Source organism: Odocoileus virginianus, chromosome 10 (assembly GCF_023699985.2).
Source record: "Odocoileus virginianus isolate 20LAN1187 ecotype Illinois chromosome 10, Ovbor_1.2, whole genome shotgun sequence".
NCBI classification, from domain to species: domain Eukaryota; kingdom Metazoa; phylum Chordata; class Mammalia; order Artiodactyla; family Cervidae; genus Odocoileus; species Odocoileus virginianus.
In genome coordinates this window covers 14,676,722-14,701,794 of record NC_069683.1, presented here as the reverse complement: position 1 = coordinate 14,701,794, position 25,073 = coordinate 14,676,722, and the positions used below count along the sequence as shown (strand labels likewise).

General features: G+C 52.2%; 1 protein-coding gene across 5 annotated transcripts in view; it reads left to right on the top strand.

The window, feature by feature from the left end:
• Nucleotides 1-25,073, top strand: part of TSPAN18 (tetraspanin 18) — a 202,231-nt gene that overhangs the window by 125,938 nt on the left and 51,220 nt on the right. For 3 of the 5 annotated variants that reach the window (XM_070473132.1, XM_070473129.1, XM_070473130.1), the window contains exon 3: nt 5,441-5,567. The exons of the other annotated variants lie outside the window; for them this stretch is intronic. The gene's annotated coding sequence lies outside the window, so the exon portion shown is untranslated. The remainder of the gene's footprint in view (nt 1-5,440; nt 5,568-25,073) is intronic. 5 annotated transcript variants of the gene reach the window in all.

The window sequence follows — 25,073 nt, the reverse complement described above, 5'->3', positions numbered from 1 at the left end:
CTCCAGAGCTAGGAGAAAGTTCTTATTACAGGATCCACCAGGACTAAGGCCCAGGTAACAGCCCTGCACACCCATCAGGACTGGATTTAATAATCTGATCCCAGACGATGCAGGGACCAGGGCGGGATGCTGACCCGGGTGCCTGGACCCTGGGGTTCTAGGCTGGATCCTCCTACCTCCAGCTGCTGTGTGATCTTGGGCAACTGGTTCTCCTCCGTCTCTCCAGTTCCAGGTCTGTAAAACAAAGGACACTGAGCTTACATGTCTCCAGGGGCCTTTCCAGATCTGCTGTACTTGGATTCTAATTTGGTTTGTACTAATTAGGAATCAGAGACAATTTAAATTCAATACATATGATCCTTAGTGGGTAAACAATTGGAAATAACTCCTTCCGTTATGACTTCTCAAAGGCTCACTCATGAGCAATGAGAACCCAAGCTAAAATCAATAGCTTTTATGTCTAAGACAGAGAAATTGCAGATTCCTTGAGCTGCTGGGCATTGCAATTCATTCTTGTATTTTAAAATTTTATGTTTATGTTTATGGACTGCCATTAGGTAATATGGATCCATCCTGAAGGTTGATTTTTTTCATTAACTTAACTCATTTCACTTATTAGTTCACATTTATAGCTTGGGTTTAATAAGCACACGGCACAAAAGTCATAAAACAGCCCTTTTCTTTAGCAATATTTTAAAATCAGGACTCTTCTCTGAGTCGTCCCACATTTATTTGCTCATAATTTGCTTCTCCTGTGATTTGAGGCCCAGCAATGCCAATTCCAGCCACTCCTTTGACCTTGAACTTCAGTGTCTTCATTTGTAATAGGGGAAGGTCACCACTAACTAAAAAAAGCAATAAATGCTTACCTTTTATAAAGCAAGCATACAACAATCACTTAGTTTGTTCAGAATACCTCTTATAGATTATCTGGTTGAATTCCACATCTCTTTATTTTTTTCAGTTTAGAGGGGAGGCAACTGAGGCCCAGCGAGGTAAACTGACTTGCCTGAGAGAATGCGTGAGGACAGTGACAGAGCTGGGACGCAAACCCAACATGTCCTAATCCAGTCATCATCCCCCCCCGACACCTGTGTCACCTCCCCACAACCTGCCAGTTTCAATATCCCCCCCCACCGTCCCCACCCCTTCAGCAACCCTTCATCCACCTCCTGCCCACCATCAGGCCCTGCCCATCCTCCCTCCACCCTCTCCTTGTCTGTTTCCCCTTGCCTGGTCTCCTAGCCATTGTCAACCTCCTAAAGCATATTTCTGCTCTATGACCTTCAGTGGCTCCCCTTTGCCTTTGAATAGAGTTCATCGTCCTTGGTCCTGCATTCAAGGACCTTCATCATCCAGCCCCTTCCTATCTCAATTCTCATTCTGCCCCTGTGGGCAGCCTTGCCTCTGGTCCTAAGTACCCACTGCCCACTTGAGCACCACCCTGCCTTTGCTCACTCTGGCCGTTTTGCCACAGTGCCCTCATCTCCATGCATTCAAATCTGCCTCCTCCTCCAGGAAGCCTTCCCTGGGGCCCAAGCAGGAAGGGGCCCCTCCTTCCTCTGAACTGAAAGCAAAGTGATGAGCCCCCCGAAGCCACTTTGAACTATGGAGACCTGGGCGTGGTCACTCTTCCCTGTAACAGGAGCTCTTTTGAAAGGCAGAGTTGGTACCTCACCTGGCACCCCCAGAGTCCCAGTACATAGTAGGTGCTCCATTAATGCTCGCCATTAATGCTCCTGTCCCTTGAGTTCTCCAGGAAATAGAAAGCCTCGTGTCCTCTCACTCAGGGCCAGCCCAGTGCAAACTTGGCTAGAGAGTTTGTCCAAGTTCTATCAGCTCCCAGCAGCTCTGCTTCCCCCTGTTCCTGCGTGCTTCCTTCTGTCTGTTCAGAGGCATTCCTTCTTGGTCAGTGACTTGAACATGCAACCATGAAACCTCTCTCCACCTGTCGAAACTTCCCCATCTTGGGCCCCAGTTACTCAGCTTACTGCTGCAAGAATAGCCCTCTGGTTTCTGACAAGTGAAATCCAGCCGTGACCTTAAGAGTGAATCATGGTGAAGAACAGTAGACACGGAAGGGCCGAGCCCTGCTCCATATCCAAGCCTGAAGACCCTCTGCTTTATGAGTGGGGAGACTGAGGCCCGGGGAGGAGCAGGGGGACTTAACCTAAAGGCCTTGGCTGGATTCCCAGTCATTGCTCCCTCGGAAACTCTCCGCTACTTTCTGGGTTGCCTTGGCCACTAGAATTCGAACCACAGCCCTCTCTGTGGGCACGGAACGTCATGGTTTGCAAGCCTTTTCCCTTAGGCGGTCATCTTAGCAGCTCAGTAAGGGGGTCCCCGAGGCTCAGAGAGGCGGGTTGCAGCCGCAATCACACAGCCAGTGACTAGTGGCTGGAGTCCAGGTCTGGCTGGTCCCCAGTGGGTGCAAGGTGCCACTCACCTGCTGGCTTCCCCGCTCGCTGGCAGCAGCACCAGGTATCTACCAGGCTCTGTCTGCTGGATCTGTCCCCGGCTGGGGCAGGCAACCCCAGGGGCCATGGAGGAGACTGAGTCAAGAAAGAGGCCAAGGGCAGGACATGCCAGCCTCCTGGGCAGCAGTCAGAGCAGCATGGGATCCGGGGATAAGTGATGCGGGCCAGGCCGCATGGCAGGATCTGTGAGCACAGGCCCAACTCGTAGCCAGAGAGCAGGGCTTCGGGGGCCACCATGGGATGACCCGGGCCCTCTGCCTGCCCACTCCCCAGCCCCATTGATCATCCAGGATTTCTGGGCCCCGGCTTCAGGCAGCAACTTCACTCAGCAGTGGCCAACCCTCATTTACAATGTCTACACGTTCACACACGCAACTCCTTCCACTCCTTGCCTGTGTTATAAGACACAAAGGCTCCTGAATTTCTCTAGTGCTCCTTCTATTTTAAACAGTCTAAGACAGCCGCATCCCACAGCAGTCAAGAGCTTCTGCCCTTAAATCACCTCTGGAGTTCAAATGCAATTGGTGATGTTTTAACAACCCTGTGTCTCTGCTCATTATTTAACCTCTCTGAGCCTCAGTTTCTCCTCAATAGATTGGGAAAGCTAGCAATGTTAGAATTAAAGGGGAACTTGTGTGGAAAGCACTGACCACAGTACTCTTCCATCTCATTTTCCAACCTCCTCATGGACAGCCTTCACTCCAAGTCCTTCTCCCTCCACTGTGTCTCCCCATGCCTTTGCTCACCCAGCACCCTGCCCACAGCGCCCTGCTTTCATCTCCACACACACACACATCTGCCCCCTCCTCCAGGAAGCCTTAATGTGCCTGCTGGTGTCATGACTGCCAGCATCATAGGGCATTAGAGGAGGAGGAGCCTCGGGCTTCCACAGTGGTCCAGGGTTTAAGACTCTGAGCTTCCACTGCAGGGGGCACGGGTTTGATCCCTGGTCAAGGAATTAAGATTCCGCAAGCATGCAGCACAGCCAAAAAAAAAAAGAGAGAGAGAGAAGGAAACGTACATTGGCATCTCTGCCTGTGAGTTGGTTGAGGTGGGGGTGGTGGTGGTTAGAGCTGACTTGGAGAGATTGTCGGGACTGGTGGTAAGTCTGACACCCCCTTTCACAACTAGAGAAGCTAAGAACCCCACAAAGGGGAGGATGTGCCTGAGTGCTCAGGGCAAGTTAGTTCCATGTTGGGGTTGGAACCCAGAAGTCCGGCCTGCGGATCCAAGGGGTCCAATGCTGCCACCTCCTCCTGGGAGAGAGGATGCCCCCCCACCACTGCCATGTTAACTGAGGGGGTGGTCTACTTCTCTCAGCAGATTTGAGGGAGCTGGGCTGGGATGGAAACTAGAGGTTGGAGGTTGAGTGTCCCGCCTTTGAGCTGCTTCATCAGCTGGGGGAGGGGGTGGAGGCCCAGAGAGGCCAAGACACATCCATCATCTGGATGGGGGTTGAAGCAGGGACCACAGGCGGACATGGTGAACCTGGAAAGAGTCACAGCTGCGGAGAGGCTGCCAGAACAGTCTCCACTGTCGCCTCTTTCCCGAAGCCATTCATTTAGTTCTTCATCATACCCTTATTGGAAAAAGCTGAGAACGCCACCCCTCCTGGGGAGTTCGCCCCCCCACCCTCCACCCCTCCCCAGTTCTCATGTGCCGTCTGGTGACATTAGCTCACCAGCTTGCAGAGTGCTAATGACATTTGCATTTTGCTGGCTGGTGAAATGTGGGCTGGGGTGTGGGGAGCCCGTGGGTAGGTGGGGAGTTGCAGCCAGCAGGGAGAGGCAGGTACGCTGGGCTGTGAAGGGAGAGATGGGGATGGACAGTGGGAGCTGAAAACATGAATCACGGGTAACATCGAGAGTTTGTTTGTCTAAAGACTTGCCAAGGGCGCAGGGCACCTCCTAAGTCCAACGCTCTGACTCTCACAGACCCTGCTCTGGGTCGCCTCCCGAGCTTTTTGGAGTGATGGCTATGGGCCAGATGCTCTGCCGTGGCCCCACAGACTTAGGAGAGTCGTCTTCACTCCCTGCAATCCTTCAAGAGAGATGCTACTTGTTTTCTTGTTCTGCAGACCAGGAGACTGATGCTCTGAAAGGATGCCTGCTTCCCCCAGGGTCTCTCACTCCTGGAAAGAGGTTGCCCTGACATGTGATGGAAGTCCATTTGCCTGCAAGCCCATGCTCCCAGCCACCATGGGCACTACCCCCCATAGCTTGTCCAGGCTTGGACGCAGCCAGAGAGCCACTCTCCGTTCAGGCCTGTGAGCAGCATTCATCTGTCAGACCAGGAGCAGAGCCTGTGCCCAGGCTGCTCCAGGGATGCCCATCTGACGACCACAAGGGAGGGCGTGGCCCGGGAGAGAGCACCCAGCCACGGGTTAGGCGAAACTGCGGTTTCGACTTCACTCTGCCACCAACTTGCTGTGACTTTGGGCAAGTCGCTGCCCCTCTCTGGGTGGGTGGGGGGGTCTCTTCATTGCTGAAACGAGGCCATTAGTCTGGCTGGATGGAGCATCCCAGGAGTGTATTTTCACATGAGGAAAAAAACTCTCTCCGCCAATGCGCGTGAACTCACAGTTTCCTCCCACTCACTCAGACATATAAAATGATGCTTCACATCAAAGCAAATCGGGAGACATTCATCAAGCCTCCCGTTCTGCCAAGGGCGCTGTGCTAGACACAGTGGGTGTGATGCTTGCGTATTTCTATCCAGGATGGACACACACAGGCTATGCATATCTTTGTGTCTTAGAATTGTTTGCAGGCAAGTTCAGCCAGGACCTAGAGGGTGACTCCCCCCACAGTCCTGAGACCCAGGCCCAGGCTCCCGCCCGCCAGCCGCCCTTTGCACTCTCTCCTCCGGGCCCAGAGAGCATTTTAAACAAACAGACCTTGGGCAGTGTGAGCTGATGGGATCCCCCACTCACAGTTGTGACCAGTTCTGCTTGTCTCTCACAGGTGGGCATCTCCGTGCAGAGACCAGACCTTCCGAAACTGTCATCAAAGCAACGTGAACCCTTTGCATTTGAACTCCTAAAAACGTGGGCACAATCTTTTTCCAAACTTCTCAACACCAGCTACCCAGGTAAGGGAGCTTGGGGTGTTCAGCACGGGATTTTATGCAGCTTTTGCTGCTGCTAACAGCAGCTGTCGGAGGACACCCTAATCATTCTTTATCACCGTGTGTTGTTGTATTCCCTTCATTAGCAGGAGAGCCCAGTGGCTAAGGCTTTAAAGTCAAACAGAGTTGGGTTCCAATCCTGAATCACCAGTTACTAGCTGTGTGACCTTGGGCAGGTTTCTCAACCTTTCTGTGACTCTGCTTCCTCCTCAGTCAAATGAAGAAGTAACAGCACCCCTCTCTTGGGGTTGTGGTGAAGAGAAAATGAAGTAATATATGAAAAGCCCTTAGAACAGGACATGTAGTAAGCTTAGAATGCAGTAAGCATTAGCTGTTACTAATAGCATCACTGTACTTGTGACAATCTGTAATTAACTCATCCTCATGTTGAGTCCTTGTCTGTCTCCTGCAATAGAATATGGACTCCAGAGGACAGGGGTTTGTCTGTCTCATTCTTAGTTGAACCCCCAGCTCCCAGCAGAGTAAGAAAGTGAAAGTGAGGTCGTTCAGTCGTGTCTGACTCTCTGCGACGCCATGGACTATAGCCTACCAGGCTCCTCCATCCATGGCATTTCCCAGCCAAGAGTACTGGAGTGGGTTGCCATTTCCTTCTCCAGGGGATCTTCTCAACCCAGGGATGGAACCCAGGTCTCCTGCCCTGCAGGCAGACGCTTTACCGCCTGAACCATCAGGGAAGCCAGCAGAGTAAACTGGCTGTTATTTGCTGAATGAATGAATGAGTGAGTGAAGCTGTTTTACCTATATTATGCAGAATCCTCAGGACAATTCTTGAGGGTCCTTGCACTTATAAGGATAATCACTTGGTTGTATGTGATAAAAATGCAAACTAAATTTCCTTAAGCAAGAGACAGGTTGATTTTTCTCTCAGGAAATTTCTAAGCTAAAGGGATCCTTTGACACAAAAACGTTAGGGACCCAAGTTCCTTTTGTGCTGTGGTTGTACCCATCGTTTGTCTACATGACCCACGACGGCCCGAGACCGTCTCTCCATTTGGGTTGGCAAGAAGGAAGAAATCAGAAAAGGAGAGGATGCCCCTTCCTTTAAGAGGTGCACACATCACTTCCTCTCAGCTCCCACTGGCCAGAGTAGAGTCCCGCGGCACAATTAGCTGCAAGGGAGGCTGGGAGTTAGAGTCTTTATTCTGGGGGATTATCTGCCCAATTATAATTCTATTAAAAAGAAAGGAGGGGCAATGGATACTAAGGGGCCCTCTGCCTTGCCAGTTGATAAGATCCCCCCTTTTTTTCATCCTCCATGCCTTCTTCCTCACCCCCAGAAACCAATGATCCTTTTACTGCCTTCTTTCCTTTGTGCCATTTCCAGAATGTCATATAATGGAATCATATAATAGGTACCGTTGTCAGACTGGCTTCTTTCACTTCATAATATGCACCCCTCCACGTCTTTTCATGACTTGATGGCTCATTCATTTTCACTACTGAATAATATTCCACAGAAGGCACCACAGTTCATTTATCCATTCATCTGTTGAAAGAAATTTTGGTTATTTCCAGTTTGGGGTGATTATGAATAAAGCTACTGTAAACATTCATGTGCAGGTTTTTGTGTGGACATAAGTTTTCAATCAGTTGGGTAACTATGTAGGAGCATGATTGCTGAATTGTACAGTTAGAGCATATCTAGCTGTTTCAGGAACTGCCAAGCTGCTTCCAAAGTGGCTGTTTCACGTTGCATCCCCACCAGCAACAAGTGAGAGTTCCTTTTGCGCCGTCTCATCACCACCAACTGGTGCTGCCAGTTTTGCAGGTTTTTGTCCTCCTGTCAGGTATATGGTGCTATGATCCCCACTTAAAGTTGAGGATGCTGCAACACAGAGAGCAGCTTGCCCAAGATGACACAGCGGGTAAAAGAACGAGGAACTTCCCCTACCTGCTTCACAACTGAGCGCAGTCACGCCCCACTGCCTCTACCCTACGCAGGTCTCCTTGGGGCATAGGCCAAAGCCATGGGGTGACTCTTCCCACCCCAAGCTCAGGAGGGCCCTCATTCACTGTGTGGTGTCTGTTTCTCGAAGCAGAACTGAAGTTCAGTGAACAGAACAAGGAGCGATGGCGGCAGAGTGAATGGATTTGAGTCCAGGTTGGAGGGGTCTCATTAGATTAGCCCAACGAGACCCCTAGGTGGGGCAGCAGACACAGGGTGCTGGGGTGGGGTGGGGCGATGAGTGAAGTATTAGCTTCTCAGTCATGTCTGACTCCTTGCAACTCCATGGACTAGAGCCCGCATAGACGCCTCTGTCCATGGAACTCTCCAGACAAGAATACTGGAGTGGGTTGCCGTTTCCTTCTCCCGGGGACCTTCCCGACCCAGAGATTGAACCCAGTTGTGCTGCATTACTAGACAGGTTCTTTACCATCTGAACCACCAGGGAAGCCAGGCAAAGCCTGAACTGAGCTCAGATGCTGCATCATTTGGAAGCCAACGCTCATTTCAAACCTGATAAAGCAAGAAGATATGCAACATATTCATTTTGTTTGTTCTGTTTTCCAATATCATGGCAATCTGGGACCTGTTTATTGGTGTCCAAGGTTCAAGAGATGCCCAGGTCTGTGCCTTCTGCTTCCTTCCTTGTGGGATTCAGTCCCTAGTAAGCACTCCCCACATGGCAGTAGGGCAGTGGCCAGCAGCTCCAGGCTGACATCCTGTTCGCTGCAAACCCAATGAAAGGAGAGCTTCTATTTCCCAGGAGTGAATTAGAGCCCAGGTTGGAGGGATCTCACTAGATCAGCCAAAACGCAACCCTAGGTGGGGCCAGACAACTGCGAAGGCTGGGATACGGGTGAGCCCCAGAGGCTGCTGGCTTGTGCCCTGTCCTTGGGTCTGAGGGGAAGGCTAGAGCTGCTGCCCAGGTCAGAAGAACCAGTGACGGGCCAGAAGTGAAGGTCGGCTGCAGGGAATACCGAAAGTCCCAGAGTCGAAGCTTATTGGCTGGTCTTGGGTCACATGACCACCTCTGACCAATCACTGAAGCAGAGGATGTGCTCATTGACCGGACTAGGCCAGTGTTGAGTGGTCTGTGTTTGGAGGGGGAGGGTGTGTGCGTGCGTGCTGTGGGTGGGAGGATTCAGCCTGAAAGTGAGAGGTCTGGTACCCCAAAGGGTTGACCGGGTGCTATTTTCAGAAGGAGGAAGGGATGCTGGGCAGACACAACAACAGGTACTCCCTACTGGTGCCGTGACAGGGGGTGGGGGCTGCTTTGTCCTAAACGGGCCCTTTGTGGCTTGCAGCACCCGGGTAGCTTCTCTCTGACAGATGCGTTCGGGTTCAGTGGATCTGGTATCCGAAAGCCTCACACACACACACACTCTGCAGGTGTCGCTTCACTTTCTGAAAGTATTGTCCAGAAAGCAAGGGCTTCCTAAACTGAGTCCTTGTGTGCCCTATTTCAGCTCCCACTTGAAAGTGAAAGTCGCTCAGTTGTGTCCGACTCCTTGCGACCCCATGAACTATATACAGTCCATGGAATTCTCCAGGCCAGAATACTGGAGTGGGTAGCCTTTCCCTTCTCCAGGGCATCTTCCCAACCCACAGATCGAACCCAGGTCTCCCGCATTGCAGGTGGATTCTTGACCAGCTGGGTCACAATAGGTACCACTTACCTGGAGGCTTTGGGTTGCCCTTCCCTTGCTAGGAGGGCTTTTTGCTTTCTTTTTGCCACCCCCACTTGCTCATCGCTGGGGAAATTTCTTGAGCCACTTTACCATTTGCGTGTGTGCGTGCTAAGTCGCTTCCATTGTATCTGACTCTGTGTGACGCCATGGACTGTAGCCCGCCAGGCTCCTGTGTCCGTGGGATTCTCCAGCCAGAATATGTCACTGGGCTGCTGTGCCCTCCTCCAGGGGACCTTCCCAACCCAGGGATCGAACCCGGGTCTCCTGCACTGCAGGCAGATTCTTTATGGGTGAGCCACCACGAAGCCCACTTCAGCGTTTATTTGCCCTAAATGGCCTCCCAGAAGACCTGGCCTATGACTGCCCAGAGAGGGCCCACAGCCCTCCCCTCAGCCACCTCCTTCCTGCGGCCTCTTGGAGGGATGGGAGAGGAGAGGAGGAGGTCACTGGTGGAGCTGGAGGGGCCCCAGGAGTCCCCGGGTCTGCAGGCCAGCCTCATAGCCCCAGCTTACGTGCACCGTGGAAGCTCTGTTATGCATTTATGGTACGGTGTATGATTTCATTTGAAAAAAGATTGCTCTGCAGAAAAAAGATGGAAAACCACAGTGCTTGATGCTGCCTCCCAGGCAACTGTGGCCAAGTGCTCTTTAAGATCTGTCCTTTGTTGATTTCGGTCAACCACAAATCTCCTGGCCCTGTACCCGTGTCTCTCTCTCTCTCTGTTTCTCTCCCCTGTGAATTCTGCGGCTCTGACTCACCACACAGACCCACGCAGCGTCCAGCGCCACCCTGCCTTATATGGGTGCTCACTGCTCTGGGGTCAATATGTATTAATTCATTTCTACAGCCATTGTCTGTTGAGCTCCTACTGTGTTCCAGACACTGCCTATTTGCTGGGGATTAGAAGTGGGCAAAGTCGAAAGGTCCCTGCCCTCAGGGATCCCTCCCATCTCCTCTGTGAGATCCACTGAGGGCAGGATATTTCCTCTGGGTTTTTTGCCCCCAACCCTTCATATAGTGTCTAATTCAATGCCAAACTGTAGTTGGACTTGGCGGATGTTTGTCACAATTATTTTCCACATTATTTTTTAAAGCCCCCACTTATGACTGATGCTGCAGAGACACTGGAATGATTTGGTCCTCACCCTCTAGGACTGAGAGTTTAAGATGCAGCTGGCGATGGGCCCTGAAGAGGAAGGAAGGTTAGAGATCTGTATGCAAACACAGTCAGGGGTGTGCATGAGTCAAGAGTAGGCCAACCTCTGCACTCCCAGCCAGCGCTGGGGGCCCTGCTCCGAGCCACCTGGTTATAAGGGATAGACATGAAAGTAAGTCCCGTCATTTGAGGTGGAGAATGGGAGAGTTTGGAGCAGAAATATGAAGGAAGGCTAGGAGGTGCAAATACCAGTTCAAGAGGACTCTTCTGGGTGGTGATAGTTGTGGGAAATAGGGGAAAGCAGTGTATTTGATCTGGGCTTTGAAAACTGGGTAGGACATGGGACAGGCAAAGATGCTGGGGAGAGGGCTTTCCAGGAGAAAGAACAGTGAGAGCTGAAGCCTGGAGGCAGGAGCTCTGGAGCTTGGAAGACTGTACCAGGCAGGAAGTGAGATGAAGGCAGTCAGCTTCTTCTGTGCAGTCCTCCAGGCTTGGCCGCCTTAAACCACAGGCTGGGTTTGGAGCCGAGTAGCTCGTCTGTTTCCCCCTTTTCCCTTCCATGCCCAGGAGAGGGAGTTTTGGAGGGACCCTTTAGAAGAGATAGTGTTGCATACCGACCAAGAATAATGAATCTTCCCATCTCAAGGTTCTTAACTTCGAAACCATGATCAGTGACAGTGTCACAAGCAGCAGGCCTGGGGCAGACCCAGCGCTGAAGGGAGTGGCACTCTCGAGCTCTTGGCCCAGCTGTGCTCATGAGGACCCCAGCCTCCCTGTGTGTAGTCTGTGCTTTGTAACATGAGGGGTGAGGCCCCTCCAGCTTTAAACTTTTATTCTGAGTCAGACCTGCATGCAGACCCCAGCTCTGCTACTGGTACAGGCTTGGCCCTCTGAGCCTCAGTTTCCTCATCTGCAAATTGGGGCTAATAATACTCTGTGTCTCCCAGGACTGATGTGAAGATGCAATGAAATAACTAAGTGAGATAATGTGCTTGATAGCACACCTGCCGGTGCTCGGTACTTTATGATATAGCACTGATGCTACTGGTGTTAACATTATTTATATTTTCAGTTTTATAACTCTGTGGGAGGAATCCTCAGCAAACTCTTTGTATAGGTGTCTGAAAGGCAGCCTATGTCCATGTCCCCCAAAATTGGGCGATGTGGTTGAGAGTCACACCCCTCCTATCTCCAAATGGGGACATAGCTGCCTTCCTCAAAATCACATTCATTCATTCATCCATCAAACATGCCATGTTCCGGAGTCTCTGAGAGGCACGTAGGAGCCTGTTGATCTTGTTGAATGGGGCACCCATGCTGCCTGCTCTCAGCAGCTCAGACTGTGCTTGGGGCAGTCTCTACCCTCCAGCTGGCCCCGTGGATACCACTGGCCAGAGGAGCTCATGGCAGCGTAAATGCACTCGAGTATGCAGGTTGGAACATGGGGAGAAATCCCATCCTGCCTCCTGCAGTTCCTGGAGCTTTGCATAACCCCTTCCTTTCCATTTTGGGACTAATGGATGAAATGCCACAGAATCCACCGCATGTAGCTGGTCTGGTGTATGTTTGGGTTGGATTGCCAAGACCAGGCTTGGCATTATGCACATGAAGGCATCTGGGAGAGGAAGCCCAGCAGTGGGCATGGGTTACCGGGTTGTGTTTTACTCTCACTGCCTGTAATGCTTGTTTGGATCCCGGATCCTTCTGGAGGACACAAAGCTGGCAAATTGGAAGGTGCTAAGGGGTCCTATCTGCCTTGTGCTCACCTGATCCTCTCCCAGTGGCTGGAGCATCTCACACTCTCTGATCCCCAGCGTCTAGCGCAGAGCCAGGCATGCCAGGCTTCAGGGGTTGGGGATGGTTGGACGGGTGGGTGGATCACAGTGGATTCACTGTCACACACACTTTCCTTGCCTTGGCCCAAATTTCCAAGGTGATTTGGTGATACCAGGTCCTGGGTTTGTTTTTCTTTGACAATTTGATTTGGGTTCTGTGCAAAACCAGTGGTTTTCAAGTAGTGGAGTAAACACAAAGCAAATGGCTTTGGGGGCCTGTCAATGTTTCAGCTTCAGGTGCAGGAGGTGGTGTGGTGTGTACCCTGATCTAAGGATGAAACCTTAGATCTGTCAGACTTTACATCTGTCTGTCAGACACATGAGAGTTCAGACCCCCGCTCCAAGGGTGGGTAATCTTGGACATGTTATTTAGTTTGGATAAAATTCTGTTTTCTCATTTAGAAATGATAATGCTAATAGCTTCCAACTCGTAGCGCTGTGATGAGCATTAGATTAAATAATGGGTGTTACAACGTGGAGTAGCGCTTTGGTAGCTCATGGCAGATGCTCAAGAGAGGATGATGATGTATTTAACGACCCCTTAAGCTATTGTGGCATAGATTTCTCCCTTCTGAACAAATTTTTGCAGACTGCTTTGCATTTTTAAGACAAAAATTATTTTTGAAGTTTACTGTTATAGAAGTAATACCTGCTCCTTAAAAATGCAAGTGAAAGGATTTAAATGTAAAAACCAGTACCCCCACCCACCCTCGGCCACCTTCCAGCTCTTTCCCTCCCCTTCCCCAGCAATATTCTCTTTGAATGCGGAGCTTCCCAAGTCTGGGAATTTTCTCCTTTTTTGCTGGCTTAAGGGCAGATAGACAGTCAGAAGGGGACAGTGGACAGTTGGCCGTTGCATCAAATTGCCGTTAGGGCCAAAGGTGCTGCAGTCAGTACCAGCGGTCCTATTGGAGCCAGGGCAGCCTGTGTGTCCTTGCCTCAGTTGGCTCTGAGCCTTGAGGGTCTCCAGTGTTGTGTCCTGGAGTCCTGGGGCGGTAGCCTGAGGGGTCACACTCCTACCAAGCTCGAAGTGGGAGGCTTGTAGACACGAATCTGGCCATGTGGCCAGGCCCTCTTTTGTCACTGTGCCCCAGGGCTCAGTCCAGCCCAAGCTTCCATGTTCCTAGCAAGACAGTTGCTCCTTCCTGTCCGCCTTCTGACCGTCTGCTCTTCTGTTCTCTGCTGCCTTCCAGAGGATTCCGATGCAAGGTCAAGTTTGAGAACAATAGGCAGGCAGCCAGGGTCTGATACACTGTGGTGCAGTCACACTTAGAAGGGGTGAAGGAGCCCACGCTGGGGAAGGGGGAGGTCTTGGGGGAGGCTTGGATTATGAATGACTTAAAGGTGGACAAAGACATCTGTGTGTGACTTAGGAGAGGGGAGTGGATTCCTGGCCAAAGGATCAGCCCATGTGAAGTCCCTGGGGCGTGATAGAGCCCCAGCATTCAAGGAGCTACAAGGGGTGCTGCTGGGCGTGGGGGAGGGGAGGGCACAATCAATAGGTGTCTTGTGCTCTGAGTTTGGGCTTTTCCCCAGGAGTGCTGGGGAACCATGGAAGGGTTTATGCAGAGGAAGGATGATGGGGAAGATGGATGGTTGCATGGGGTTCCTGGATCACAGCAGGGGGCAGGCTGTCTTCTGGAGGGCACGGCTAAGCCTGCAGCGGATGAAGAGAAGGAGCCAGTGTGGGGCTGGGCCGCCCTGAGTCGTGGAGGAACCTGGCCCCGTTACTAGAACATTCTCTCAGGAGAGTACAAGAGCCCAGGTAACCATCTTTGTCCCTCTCTGACTTAGGACGTTGAAAGGATGCTGTCTGGTGCTGCAATTAGCCTGTGCGTTCATGCCTTCCCTCCCGAGTCTCCACTCAGTTTCTAGGGTGAGAGTGAAAGTGAAAGTCACTCAGTTGTGTTCGACTCTTTGCGACTCCATGGGCTATACACTCCATGGAATTCTCCAGGCCAGAATACTGGAGTGGGTAGCCTTTCCCTCCTCCAGGGGATCTTCCCAGCCCAGGGATCAAACCCAGGTCTTCCTCATTGCAGGCAGATTCTTCACCTGCTCAGTCACAAGGGAAGCCCAAGACTACTGGAGTGGGCAGCGTATCCCTTCTCCAGCGGATCTTCCCAACCTAGGAATCAAACCTGCATTGCATGTGGATTTTTTACCAACTGTGCGGAGACTAAAGTGCCTCCTGCATGTCTGGGATCTGGGTCCCAAGTGAGGCAGCAAGAGAGAGAAAAGCAAATGGAGATTCCCTCTGAGGGTGGAGCAGGGTAGAGGCTGGGGAGGTGGGAGGGCCCCGGCGCGGATGACGGTGTGGGTCAGAAGGGCCCCTGGCCTTCCCAACCTCAGTGCTGGCTTGGGGAGCCCCCTGAAGAGGCGGAGGCAGAGGAAGCCCCCAGCCCAGCCCCCTCCTCTGAGGCCCAGCCTCCCTCGCTGTCCTCCAGGGCCAGGCCGGCACTTGAAAGGGAGCCGGGGCCTCTCCCAGGCCTGGGGCTCTTGATTGGGAAGGGGCCTCTGATGAGCTCATCCTGTGCTGAGTCCAGAGCTGGGAGGATGCGGAGTCCGCAAGGAGGCCAGATCTGAGTGCCCCTGCGGGGCAGAGAGGGGGCAGGTATGAAACAGGCCTCTGGCTGGAGGGCCAGATGGGGCACTTTTGTCCGGCTGGGCAGCAGCTTTGGGGTGGCAGCGCCTGCTCTTCCTGCCCTCACTCCCAGGGCTAGTTTAGGATGAAGTGCAGTTGCCTGGAGCCTGGTGATGCTCACTCTGGCCCAGCCCTGTGTATTCGAGTATCATGTTAGCCCCAAACAGCAATCAGCGGTGGTATGCGGCAGGAGCTCAGAGGAGCTATGATTCCAGCTGAGGACATACCAGTCAGGCCCTGCCCTCTATATCCCCTCCTTCAGGGGTTCAGAAATGGCTCCGGCTTTTCTCCTTTCCTCTCAGTCCAGATTTAACTCTCAAGGATAATGACCAGCACGGATTTGTGGACTCGCAAGCTAAGTGGACTAGCAGGGCTTCCAAGGTCATCTATTTTGACTTCTTGAGAGTTATTTATTAAGCCTCTGCTTACATACCTCTAGTGATGGGGAGCTCACTGCTAACCAAGAATCTGCTTTCATTCAAATTGCTCTGAAAGTTATTCTCCTGCTTGACATAGACCCTGGGTTCAAATCTTACTTCTGCCACTTCCTGTGCAGTCTCAGGCAAGTGACGTAGCTTCCATAGCTCTGGTTTTCTTTCATGTTAAATGGGTCTGATAAATGTTGCTGTGTAGTTGCTCAGTTGTGTCCAACTCTTGCATCCCCATGGACTATAGCCCACCAGGCTCCTCTGTCCATGGGATTTTCCAGGCAAGAATACTGGAGTGGGTTGCCATTTCCTTCTCCAGGAGATCTTCCCAGCCCAAAGATCGAACCCGGGTCTCCTGCATTGACAGGTGGATTCTTTACTATGGAGCCACCTGGGAAGCCAAGGTTTGATAAATACTCACTTCCCATTTATGTTTAAACTAGACAGCTTTACAACCATGAGCAAGTCAGATCTGTCCATAGTGCATAAGTCTGTGCCCAGATAAGACTTTGCTGTGGGTCTGCAGGTCCACAGCCAGTCACATCACCCGGGTGAATGCCCACCCTCCCCAGCACATAGTAGGTGCTCAGCAGATAATGGGTTGTGTCTCCTCCTCCCTCAAGTGGACCCAGCAGTGCCTTAAGACAAGGCCAGACCAAGTCCTTGGCTTTTATCCTAACTCAGAGACCCAGAACCAGAAAGTGCTCTGAGCTGCCACACAGCACTGGTCTCTGAAGGCTTCCGGGAGGCCAGTCTCTCCAGGACTCTGGATTCCTCACCCTTCTGCAGAACCCCTCCTCCTCACATCGTCTGAGGTTCTCTGCAGGCTTTTAATGAGGTTGGCCAGTGGGTCTGTTCCATTTCCTCGCATCCTACACAACAAAAGATAACAAGGAAGTACCCAGGCGAAGCCACAGGTGGAGGAGATGGGAGGTGACCTCAGGCCTCCTGACCTCTGACCTCAACCTGCTACCACCAAGCTTCCCGTGGGGTGTGGACATCACCCTCCACCACACCACTGATTCCTCTGGAATCCTGTTTTATTGGTGACTGTTTTGGTTTTGTTTTTAACAGCTTTATAGAGGCAAAATTTATGCACCATAAAGTTCTCTCACTTTAAGGGTATGATTCAATGATTTGAAGTAAATTTATGAAGTTGTATAACCATCACTACAATCTAATTTTAGACTATTTCCATCACCCTCCAAAAGAAACCTGGTTCCTATTTTCTGTCAGTCCCTGTTCCTGCCCCCTGCCCCAGGCAACAACCAATCTACCCTCTGTCTGTATAAATTTTGCCTTTTCTGGACATTTTTTATAAAGGGAATCATGCATTGTGTGTGGACTCCTGTTTTTCATAGCCTGGTGGAGGTGGGTGGAGACCATGTCCACTCTTTCCATAACCAGCCAAGGCCAAGACGTAAGTGTGTTTTTTGAGAGCTGTAAGAACTCATAAGGACACTGAGTACAATCTTTATTTCAGTGCAAACAAGAAATCCTCCAACCCTGATCCTGCACTCAGACTCTGACATCTGTTTGAATACACCCAGTGTCAGGCAGCTTACCACCTCCACTACCTTACTGCCTTCCCAGAGACTGAAGGAAATTTGCATGTCCTGATCACATACCAAGTGCCACTGGCCCATACACCATATTGTATTGCCAGATATTATTGATATTTTTCATCTTTGGTTTCATCCTCTGAGATGAAGTCATTTTACAGTGGAGAAAATTGTAGTTCAGAGGGATTGAGGCACTCTCCCAAAAGCAGGAAGTGGCAGACACCAGGATTTAAACCCTAGGCCTCTCTGACTTCACAGAGATGGGAGATACATATTACTGTATCCAGATGAACTGTGTCCCCCTGTAACTGTCACATGTCTTTTCTAGTTTTGCCAGTTAGACCCATGCATGCAGGCGTGCTAAGTCGCTTCAGTTGTGTCTGATTCTTGGCAACCCCATGGACTGTAGCCTGCCAGGCTATTTTGTCCATGAGATTCTTCAGGCAAGAATACTGGAGTGGGTTGCCATACCCTCCTCGAGGAAGTTTTCTCGACCCAGGGATCGAAGCCAAGTCTCTTTCATCTCCTGCGTTGAGAAGCAGGTTCTTTACCACTAGCGCCCCAATAGGACCCTCCCATGCCACCAACCTGGACATGAGGAGGTTGGAGGGAGAAAGAGTTAAGGAAAACTTCTTGGAGGAGGTGATATCGGAGTTGGGACTTGGAAAATGAGCAGGAATTAACAGACAGAGCTGGTCAGGAAGTTTTTTTCCCAGGGACTCTTCTAACTGCTGTCCCTTCTAATATTTCACAGCTGCTTGAGGCTGGACAGAACTATTGAAAATATCTACTCTTGCTGTTCATATTGCATGAAAATATCTTCTTGCTGTTCATTCTTCCCCAAACATCACCAGTAAGTAGAGGTCCAACAGCAGTGCTTGAATACCTTGAGGGACAGTGAGCTTACCCCCTGACCCGGGATCCTTTTCCATTGTAGAACTGCTCTGGCTCTAAGCCAGGCTGAAGATGACTCCCTGTAGCCACAGCCAGCTTGTAGTCACATGGGATGCGGTCAGCCCCTCTCCCCACCACTGGCCTTAAGATGTTGGGCGTAGCAGCAGGTCTTGGAAACAGCCTGAAAGTCTTGGCCAAAATGTGCCCCGTTCCTGCACCCATGCTCCTTGATATAGACTGCCCATGCTGCTCGGGCCTGGCCACCCTCTTCTGGGATGCCCAACCCCTGCCCTTAAACTTGGAGGCAGGTTCAGGTAGAGTGTGGACTTGATAGCAAATGCCAGGTTCACAGGCCAGCTTTGCCACTCACCACGTATGACCTTGGGACAAGACCCTTAAGTTCACATGCCTCACTGTCCATGTATCAAATGAGATTAGGAAGAACACTACATTATATTAGTCAGCTAGAGCTGCCGTCACAAAACAGAACAGTCTGGGGGCTTAAACAGAAGACATTTGTTCTCTCACAGTTCTATAGAGTCAAGAAGTCCAAGATCAAGGTGCCAGGAAGTTTAATTTGAGGTGAGGCCTCTCCTCCTGGCTTGTAGACAGCCACTTTCTCACTGTGTCCTCACAGAGCCTTTGCTCTGTGTGTGCCCAGAAAGAGAGAGAGAGGAATCTCTGGGGTCTTCTCCTCTTCTTATAGAGACACTAATCCTGTTGGATGAGGGCCCCACCCTTATGACCTCATTTAACCTTTATCACCTCCCTAAGGGCTGCATCTCTAAACAGAGTCACGCTCGGGGAATTAAGACTGTGCTGTGTGTGCTGTGCTTAGACACCCAGTCATGTCTGACTCTTTGGGACTCTATGAACTGCAGCCTGCCAGGCTCCTCTGTCCATGGGAATTCTCTAGGCAAGAATACTGGAGTGGGTGGTTATCACCATAAAAAAAGTTAAAAAAAAAAAAAAAACCCAGCATCTATTTATATCATGCTTCTGTACCAGGCTCCATCGGAGTGTTTTATAGAGCGGATGTAAGCTTCATGTCAGCCTTATGAGATAGATATTCTTCGTATCCCAGTTGTGCAGTGAAGAGATGGAGGCACAGAGAGGTGAAGTGACTGGCCCCGGGTCACACAGCCATCAGGTGCCCAATAGGTTAATAGCATTGATGCCATTATTTATTTGAATAGTATTTATTAAGCTTCCTTGCTGGCTCAGTGGTAACGAATCTGCCTGCCAGTGCAGGAGACATAGGTTCAATCCCTGTGTTGGTAACATCCCCAGGAGAAGGAAATGGCAACCCACTCCAGTATTCTTGCCTGGGAAATTCCATGGACAGAGGAGCCTGGTGGGCTGGAGTTCGCGGGGTTGCAAAAGAGTCAGGCATGCCTTAGCAACTAAACAATAATAACAAATTCATTAAGGGTAATCTGAGCATGCTGAGAACTCAGTCCCTGCACTCTGGGAATTCACAGGCTGGTGGAGGAGACAGACCCGAGGGCAGGTAGTGGCAGCACTGTGTGCCGAGAGCTCTAATGGGGCAAACCCAGGGAGTGCTCATGGAGCTCACCACATGACATCTGTGCTGTGGCAGCTAGCAAGGCCCGGGGAGACCAGGGAGGGCTTCCTGGAAGAAGCAACATTTAAGCTGAGATCAGAAAGAACACAACCTGAATACAGAGCTGGGAATGAGAGTGTGCAGTTGTGGGTTGTTGGAGGATCCATAAACTGATCATTTCCATTCTAAGATATTCCAGCAGTCCAGCGGACAGCACAGGTGTTCTTTGGTGGCCCAGGGTCTCTGGTATCGCCTAGATGTCCTGGAGCAGCCCAGCTGCATCCCCCACCCCCGCCCCCCGCGCTGAAACCTGGAGGTTCCATACTGGCTCAGGGAATTATACCGTAGCCCCTCAATCTTTTCTGACACTCAGGGGACCTGTGTGGTCTCAGCGCAGTGTGACAACCCAGGGATCTGAACACTCCCAGGATCACTGCGGGAGCTTCTGTGGGTTCCAGATGTTTTGAACCCTGGGGATTCTGTGACAGCCTCGAGGATTGCGTGTCATCTCTGGGGCCCCCTAGCTGTACTCTTTATGTTTTCAGAAAGGAGAATATGCAGACTCATAGTAGGCAAACTCTTTGATGGGGGAAAAAGGAAACAGCATGGAACGATCTATACCTGGTTGTGCATTTACAAGACTTGCGCTGAGTCACTTCAGTCGTGTCCAACTCTGTGCGACCCTATAGACTGTAGCCCGCCAGGCTCCTCTGTCCATGGGATTCTCCAGGCAAGGATATTGAAATAGGTTGCCATTTCCTTCTCCTGGGGATCTTCCCAACCCAGGGATCAAACCCGTATCTCTTATGTCTCCTGCACTGGCAAGTGGATTCTTTAACACTACCAGCCGCCTAGAAAGCCCTTTACAAGACTTAAACAGGTGGAACATCTAAGGAGATGTGGCTAGAAGCCCTCTGCCTCCAGAAGCCTGGGGGATTCAAGGAGTCTTGATTCTTTAGGGTCTCTTTCCTTCCGGAAAGCTGAAAGTGAGCCACCTCTGGGGGGTGGCACTGCTGGGTTCATCCCAGCCCCACTCACTGCTCCCAGCCAGCTGGGAGACCTGTCTTAGCCTCAGGTTCGTGCCTGCGGAGTAGGACGGATACTCCCCGCTGTTTCATGGGGGCTCGAGGAGCCGAGTGGGTGAGGGAAAGCCCCGTATGAAAGCATGAGAACATGGTCCTTTACCACAGGCGCCGTGCGCTCTGGGCAAGACTCCTTCGGGCCACGGGATTTCCTCGGTTCCCTCATCTGTAGAGAGCAGATGGGAAGAGCTCAGTGCAGGACGCACAATAGTTCCTCAGTCAAGGCCAGTTCTACCCCCAGTTCCTCCACCTCTGAACAGAGGTGGCAGCCAGGTATCCTGGGTGTGGGGAAGAGGGTGGTTTTCAAGTGGAAGAGCCCATCTGGCCCCAGGAAAGTCAACTGTCTTGGTACCTTTGCCTTTTTTTCATCCTGGGCAGAGGCAACTGAGAGCTGCCTTTGTCGGGTACTGGGCTAAGAGCTGTGCCCTCATGACCCCATGTCGGGTACTGGGCTAAGAGCTGTGCCCTCATGACCCCGTGTCGGGTACTGGGCTAAGAGCTGTGCCCTCATGACCCCGTGTCGGGTACTGGGCTAAGAGCTGTGCCCTCATGACCTCATGTCGGGTACTGGGCTAAGCGCTGTGCCCTCATGACCTCATGTCGGGTACTGAGCTAAGAGCTGTGCCCTCATGACCTCATGTCGGGTACTGAGCTAAGAGCTGTGCCCTCATGACCCCGTGTCGGGTACTGGGCTAAGAGCTGTGCCCTCATGACCCCATGTCTGGTACTGGGCTAAGAGCTGTGCCCTCATGACCCCATGTCGGGTACTGAGCTAAGAGCTGTGCCCTCATGACCCCGTGTCGGGTACTGAGCTAAGAGCTGTGCCCTCATGACCCCATGTCGGGTACTGGGCTAAGAGCTGTGCCCTCATGACCCCATGTCTGGTACTGGGCTAAGAGCTGTGCCCTCATGACCTCATGTCGGGTACTGAGCTAAGAGCTGTGCCCTCATGACCCCATGTCGGGTACTGGGCTAAGAGCTGTGCCCTCATGACCCCATGTCTGGTACTGGGCTAAGAGCTGTGCCCTCATGACCTCATGTCGGGTACTGAGCTAAGAGCTGTGCCCTCATGACCTCATGTCGGGTACTGAGCTAAGAGCTGTGCCCTCATGACCCCGTGTCGGGTACTGGGCTGAGAGCTGTGCCCTCATGACCCCGTGTCGGGTACTGGGCTAAGAGCTGTGCCCTCATGACCCCATGTCTGGTACTGGGCTAAGAGCTGTGCCCTCATGACCCCATGTCGGGTACTGAGCTAAGAGCTGTGCCCTCATGACCCCGTGTCGGGTACTGGGCTAAGAGCTGTGCCCTCATGACCTCATGTCGGGTCCTAGGCTAAGAGCTGTGCCGTCATGACCTCATGTCGGGTACTGAGCTAAGAGCTGTGCCCTCATGACCCCATGTCGGGTACTGAGCTAAGAGCTGTGCCCTCATGACCTCATGTCGGGTACTGAGCTAAGAGCTGTGCCCTCATGACCCCGTGTCGGGTACTGGGCTGAGAGCTGTGCCCTCATGACCCCGTGTCGGGTACTGGGCTAAGAGCTGTGCCCTCATGACCCCATGTCTGGTACTGGGCTAAGAGCTGTGCCCTCATGACCCCATGTCGGGTACTGGGCTAAGAGCTGTGCCGTCATGACCTCATGTCGGGTACTGAGCTAAGAGCTGTGCCCTCATGACCCCGTGTCGGGTACTGGGCTAAGAGCTGTGCCCTCATGACCCCATGTCGGGTCCTAGGCTAAGAGCTGTGCCGTCATGACCTCATGTCGGGTACTGAGCTAAGAGCTGTGCCCTCATGACCCCGTGTCGGGTACTGGGCTAAGAGCTGTGCCCTCATGACCCCGTGTCGGGTACTGGGCTAAGAGCTGTGCCCTCATGACCCTGTGTCGGGTACTGGGCTAAGAGCTGTGCCCTCATGACCTCATGTCTGGTACTGGGCTGAGAGCTGTGCCCTCATGACCCCGTGTCGGGTACTGGGCTGAGAGCTGTGCCCTCATGACCCCGTGTCGGGTACTGAGCTAAGAGCTGTGCCCTCATGACCCCGTGTCGGGTACTGGGCTGAGAGCTGTGCCCTCATGACCCCATGTCGGGTACTGGGCTGAGAGCTGTGCCCTCATGACCCCATGTCGGGTACTGGGCTAAGAGCTGTGCCCTCATGACCCCGTGTCGGGTACTGGGCTGAGAGCTGTGCCCTCATGACCCCATGTCGGGTCCTAGGCTAAGAGCTGTGCCGTCATGACCTCATGTCGGGTACTGAGCTAAGAGCTGTGCCCTCATGACCCCGTGTCGGGTACTGGGCTAAGAGCTGTGCCCTCATGACCCTGTGTCGGGTACTGGGCTGAGAGCTGTGCCCTCATGACCCCGTGTCGGGTACTGGGCTAAGAGCTGTGCCCTCATGACCTCATGTCGGGTACTGAGCTAAGAGCTGTGCCCTCATGACCCCGTGTCGGGTACTGAGCTAAGAGCTGTGCCCTCATGACCCCGTGTCGGGTACTGGGCTAAGAGCTGTGCCCTCATGACCTCATGTCGGGTACTGAGCTAAGAGCTGTGCCCTCATGACCCCGTGTCGGGTACTGAGCTAAGAGCTGTGCCGTCATGACCTCATGTCGGGTACTGAGCTAAGAGCTGTGCCCTCATGACCCCGTGTCGGGTACTGAGCTAAGAGCTGTGCCGTCATGACCTCATGTCGGGTACTGGGCTAAGAGCTGTGCCCTCATGACCTCATGTCGGGTACTGGGCTAAGAGCTGTGCCCTCATGACCCCGTGTCGGGTACTGGGCTAAGAGCTGTGCCCTCATGACCCCGTGTCGGGTACTGGGCTAAGAGCTGTGCCCTCATGACCCCGTGTCGGGTACTGGGCTAAGAGCTGTGCCCTCATGACCCCGTGTCGGGTACTGAGCTAAGAGCTGTGCCCTCATGACCCCGTGTCGGGTACTGGGCTAAGAGCTGTGCCGTCATGACCCCATGTCGGGTACTGAGCTAAGAGCTGTGCCCTCATGACCCCGTGTCGGGTACTGGGCTAAGAGCTGTGCCCTCATGACCCCATGTCGGGTACTGGGCTGAGAGCTGTGCCCTCCTGACCCCATGTGGTCCTCCCTACAACACTGTGAGGTGGTGGTATGGCAATCCCATTGTACAGACAAGCAACGGAGGCACAGAGAAGGCAGCCAAGTTGTCCTGATGGAAACAGGGCAAACCTTTGTATCCAAGTCTGTCTTGATTGCAAAGCCTGGACACTAATCACTTCTCTTCCCAGATATCTTTCTAGAAACAGCCAGGGGAGAAAGAGGAAAACAGTGAGATGAGAACCAGCTGGAGAACTAATTGGACATTTGGTGCCTGGGTGGGTTGACCTGGCTGGGTTGGACCCAGGCTGGCTCCTTGAACCCTTTGAGGATTCCCTTCCTTCAGTAGACTGGACCGCTCCCCTCTAGTGGCCCCTTTTTAGAGAAACTGCTGGTGGAGGGTGTGAGAGCCTCTGGTCTGAACAAGAACCAGTTCTATCCACACTTCAGAGGTCTTCCTCTTGGCAGAAGGAAAACAGACATGGTAACTGGAAGAGGAGGGGTCTGGGGGCCCACTGACCCACTTTGCTTTTCCAGCCAGTTGGAACCTGGCATCAAACAGAAGGGCAAGATTCACTTCCCCATCCCCACCATAGCCAGATCTGCCGTGGTTCTGGGATCCATGGTAAAAAGGGGGACCCCAGGAACCAGCTCCCGTGCTACAGCCATCGGGCTCCCCCAGCCCAATGCGGGCCTGAAAGCCAGACAGCCCAACCCAGAGCCAGTCTCTCTGATGCCACAGCCAAACACCAGACCACTTATCGGGCTTTTCCAGAGAACCAATGTCCCCAAGCAGAGCTCCAAGCCTGCAATTAGGAGAGCAGCAAAGGGCTTAACTTTCTCTGGGCTGCGGGCTTTTGAGTGGGAAAGATAAGCTTGGTCTGGATTAAGCTGGAGGGTAAAATAATATTTACTCTCAAACAGTACTCTGTCTCGGGGTGAGTCTGGGCCCTGGGGCTTCGAGGGATCAGGGTCGCCAGGAGGTCTGCCGTGCCCAGCCAGGTCCCCAGATGTCTCGCCTCCCCACCCACCATCCACTGGGTGGGTTCCACAAGCCTGCTCCCTGCAGTGTTTGCTCTCATTATGAAAAGAAAAGGAGAAGAAGCTATAATGTTCAGTGTGTTATTATCTGCAGAGCAGTTGGCCTGTGTAATTATCTCCTCCAATCCGTGAAACTAACTTGGGAGTTGGGCTTACTGACCACCAAATAGATCCAGACTCAGTTACTTTCTAACTCTTGACCCGAGGGAAGTGACTTCATTTCCCGTGAACCTCAGTTTTTCACCCGTAAAATGGGAGTGCTAATAGCTTCTTCAGAGTGTGGTCAGGATGAGGCACAGTGTCTATAAAACACCTCACCAGGGCCCCGGATCCCAGTGGCTTAATAAACAGTAGGTTGTTTTCAGAAATAAGATGGTGCTACTGGTAAAGAACTCGCCTGCCTATGCAAGAGATGTAAGAGATTCGGGTTTGATCCCTGGGTCAGGAAGATCCCCTGGAGGAGGAAATGGCAACCCACTCCAGTATTCTTGCCTGGAGAATCCCATGGACACGGGATCCTGACAGGCTACAGTCCATAGGGTCCCAAAGAAT